The sequence below is a fragment of the Amblyomma maculatum genome, chromosome 1 (assembly GCF_055883805.1).
Source record: "Amblyomma maculatum isolate TAMU_Amacu chromosome 1, ASM5588380v1, whole genome shotgun sequence".
Classification (NCBI taxonomy): Eukaryota; Metazoa; Arthropoda; class Arachnida; order Ixodida; family Ixodidae; genus Amblyomma; species Amblyomma maculatum.
In genome coordinates, this window is record NC_139344.1 from 483121104 (window position 1) to 483125745 (window position 4642).

At 48.6% G+C, this 4642-nt stretch overlaps 1 pseudogene; it reads right to left on the reverse strand.

Annotated features, from left to right (window-relative positions):
- Nucleotides 1-200: 200 nt before the first annotated feature.
- Nucleotides 201-1482, reverse strand: LOC146210102 (uncharacterized; annotated as a pseudogene).
- Nucleotides 1483-4642: the final 3160 nt, after the last annotated feature.

Here is a 4642-nt window from a genome sequence, read left to right on the forward strand (position 1 = left end):
TTCTATGGCAATGAATCGTGCCTCCGTGGCCCCGAATCGGGCCTCGAATGCTGCCTCCAAGCTTGTTACCGCCTTTGGCACCACGAGCTCACTCTCCATTACCTCAGCCGCGGGAGGCGAGGGCGGAGAAGACTGGTTAATTTTGGATTCCAATTCGTTAATTTTCTTAAGCAGCATCTCGTTTTGGGCCCTTAGTGCTGCTATTTCATCTTGCTCGGCGCTACGCGCCCTTGGGAAGGGAGTGGAAAGGGGGAGAGAGAAGCAGCCCCACCCGAACCGCTCACCTGGTGTCCGTTTTTGACTGCGTTGACACAGGCCCTGGTATCACCGCGCGTTTCCGTCGTTTGTTTCGCCAGTCCGCCGTGTGGTGGCGACACCTTCGATGGTCGTTTTTCAGCACCTCCTGTAGGTGGGTTCTCGATGTTGGTGATTTCCTGGCGAGACTGGTCGCCGGGTGGCCCAACATGGCGGCGTTTCTTCTTGGGCGCCATTTTTTTCTTTTTTATCTTGGGTGTGCGGAATTTTGCCGCACAGTCGCGAGAGTTGGTGACATGGGAGCCACCGCACAGAGAACACCGCGGAACACAGTTGTGAGGAGCCCGCACCCCCTCCACTAGCGGAGCTTGGAATCCGCAGAGTCCACAGGTGTCAGACTGCAAGTTTGGACATGCATCCGCGCGATGCCCGACGGCCCCACACTGGCCGCACGCAGGAATAGTTTTGTAATAGGTTCGCACAGAGACGACCATGTTGTCATAGTGCACGTAACGGGGCTTCTCTTTACCCGCGAAAGTGATGCGTGCCTTGTTGGATGTTCCGAATTTCCGGATTTCCAGGATGGTGCCGGCGCGCCAGCACACTCGGTCTTGGAGAGTTTCTGTTTGTGTCCGAGTTACGGACCACGATCACGCCGTGGCATATGTTGCCGCCGTATTGTCTCAGGTAACCCCGAAGCGGGATCGACCCCTTGTCGGTGTTTACTGCGAAGTCCCCTCTGAGCAGGTCGGCCGCCTCGATGTCCGGGGTATGCACAATGATGATGTTTTGTTCTCGTGAGGGTAGAACGGAGACGGCTCTGGCCCGTTTCAGCCCGAGGTACGCCGAAATGGCAGTGCCGTAGCCAGTTTCCGTGAACGCCTCGTGAAGAGAAACACTTTCTCTGGGCTTTATGACTATAACGTAGTCTTCGGGAGCCGGTTTGGACATTGGACGCGGCTTCCACTTCGAGAACGCCTTGTCCTTGCTTCCCGTGGCGCGCGTCGCGGGAGCGTTCATGTTTCCGACCGACGAAATGGCGGCCGGGGCGGCGCCGAACGCCGCCATCTGGGCTTTGTCTTGGGAGCGGCGTGCAGCCGCTTGAAGTAAAGCTTGACTCCGAATTTTCGGGATAACCGTCGAATTTGTATCTCCGGTGGCGGGTACCGAGGTCCACAACATTGCCTCAGGGTCGTAATTGCGTATTTTATCCGCGGAAGTCGCCATTTTTTCCTCGGAGGGTCGATTCCGCCAGGCCAGGCGTCGGCGACGCCGTTAGGCTTAACGACGGCGCCAACGTCGTCGGTCGAAAAATGGCCGTAGATTTGAAGAAACTCGGCCTACCTGAACGACTTTTGTATCCAGTTGTTCCGCTTGGTTTTTCGGATCGATCGATGCCAGTTTTGCCGGGGTAGGATGATTTGGGACGCGGCCCCAGCCGCAAATTGGCGGAGCCGAAACACACGCGTCTGCTCTCGTCGCGTGCTCGCAGCGCCCCCCCTAGATGGCTGAACCGTCGCCCGAGGGATCGGTTTCGGCGAATCCTTTTCAGCAAGGGCCGGTGCCGGGATGTTCAGTGCGAATGTGTTCGCTATGTCAGGCGACCCATCCATAGCTAATCAAGAGCCGGGATGTTCAGAGTTTCAAACTGTCGGTGCGAATGTGTTCACTATGTCAGGCGACCCATCCACAGCTAATCAAGAACGAGGCAACATTTCCAGTTCTGATTCAGACTGTGTGGAATTAGAAACAGAAGTGTCTGCTGCGCCTGGCATTGTTCAAAATGAAGGTTGTACTGGCATTTCTGGTGTTGTGTGCTCAGATGAGAAAGGTCACGAAATCATGAGCGACGTTTTGAGAAGCTGGACAGTACGAAATAGGGTGGGCCTCAAGGCTGTCAGTGATATTTTAAAGAAACTGAAAACGCACGACTGTTGCCCATGCTTCGCTAATTTGCCTTCGGATGCCAGGGCGTTGCTCGGAACACCTAGGAAGCATGATATTGTTGTGCCACCAGGGAGTTATGTACATATGGGAGTAGAAACCTGTCTGATGACTCTGCTGAAGGCACTTGTAGACATTTCAGTGGCGCCATCATGTCTCAAGCTAACATTTTTCATTGACAGAATTCCTTTATCAAAAAGCTCTACGAGCCAGTTTTGGCCTATTTTATGTCGGACAGAGGGAATACCAAACAGCGGTATATTTGTTGTCGGCTGTTACCACGGAGAGTCAAAACCAGAGACTGCAGACACCTTTCTCACTCCATTTATTGATGAAATGTGCAGTCTGTATCAGAGTGGACTTTGTGTAAAGGGCAGAAAATTCACAATAGAAGTTAGAGCTTTTGTATGCGACGCCCCTGCACGAGCCTTTGTGCTAGGCGTGAAAACTCACTCTGGTTATTTCAGTTGCACTAAGTGCACAGAAAAAGGAGAATTTGTAGATCAGAGGGTTGTTTTTACTCGCACAAATGCACCCCTTCGCACAGATGATGACTTTGCTAGAAAACTCAGAAAGAACTCCATGTTGGCAGCACTGTCCTTGAGAGGCTTCCCATTGGATTAGTCTCAACTTTTCCTTTGGACTATATGCACTTGGTATGCATAGGAGTCACCAAAAAGTTCCTCTTGTTATGGGCAAGAGGTGAGCTGCCCCATCGTCTGTCAGCTTCTGCTGTTGCACAGCTTTCAGAGTCCTTGCTTGCTTTGAAAAGTTACTGGTGCCTGGAGTTCGCTCGCCCACTTGCGTACTTTCCTTCTCTATGCAGGTCCCATTGTTCTGAAGCCTGTTTTACCTCGTAAGAGTTATGAGCATTTTATTGTTCTCCATGTTGCTGTATGAATCTTGGCTAGCCCTTCTTTATGCATGTCACTGAATAGCTTTGCAAAAGACTTGTTGTTTTACTTTGTAAATTGTGTGCGCAGATATATTCAATTTTTTTTTCAGGCACGCCGACTTTCACTGATAGGTGAAAAAAACATCAGGGCTTTGACTGCAAACATCTTGCGCACAGTGTTCACCGACAAAGTGGGGAAGATGTTCAGCGTTTTCGGGCAGCCGGGCAAGAGAAGCTTGAAAGACCTGCTTGTCTTCGGTGTGATTGAAGGTGTGTATTTGGTAGGCTTTTACAAATAGTGCATGAGCATTAATTCATTCTTATAAGTATGCCAGTAGGGCCTGCACTGTTAGCTTGAATTTGAAAAATTATCATAAAATGATAGATGGTATAATAGCTTAGATGTTATATTCTTAATGCCAAAACAGTTACTATTTAGCCAAACTGGAGTTCATTTCGTGGCATGAGCCACTAAGACTTTTCAAATAAGCTGTTGGACAGTGCCTGCAATTCTTCAGTAAGGTGCGCCTCTTTTCAGAATCCAGAATCTATATGAATGGACAGGCGCTATGCCTCTGCTGATTCCCACACGATACAACAAGCAGCGGCAGGATGGCTGAAGAATTGCACATTGAGGGTGACAACAGCCTCTAGAAGGTAATTTGTCCATTCACAATTCTATTTAAAGAATCACTAACATAACATACTGTTATGATTGTGACATTTGCATTATGGTAACATGAAATGCATTGCAGTCACATATGTCCATTTGCTATGGGCCATTTGTAGCGTGTTTTTAGCTGAATCCCTAATGTTTGTGACCCATGGGAACATTCTTTTGTGTGCGTGTGCCTTTGTATAAAGCAGCAGTGTGAACATGATTCTAAATATTATGTGCTGTTTTACATGAACATGGCTTTCTGCATCATTGATATGGATATAACTAAAAACACATTTTCACTTGTTGCATTTTTTATTCAGGCAACACTCTGATGCAAATACTGTCCTGCTGGAAGAGCCAGTAACACTGGGTGGTCTATCAGGTGAGTGCTTCCAGCTACATGCTGTAGAGCATTAAATACACAGCCACATACCATAGACTTCACCTGAGTTAGAAGTGTCATTTAGCAAATTAGTAAACAGAACCGGGTGGGGCTCTTCAAAGCAGATGCACCAGTCAAAGCTGTAAACTGCATGTATCATGAATGTGGAACTGTCGGCCACAAGTTTCATATTAGCGTAGCTAAAACCTGGCTTGCGTAGTTGAAGCAATGATTTAATGTACCTGATCAGTTCTGCAGCTATGTACATTGAACAATGATTGTGATTGAGCCGGCTAAATAAAACGAAAAATTCTGGGGGATGGGGGGGTGCACTTTGGACCACTAAAGTGTGAAGGGAAAGCTTTAATGGTGCAGTGTTAATTAATTTCAGTTATCACGATATCGCTTTAAGTGAATGTGCAAATGCCTGCACATATATTGACGCTTTAACAATGCAGCTACACTGTGGCGTCGTGGCCGAGCGGTTAGCAGTGTTGATTCTCAA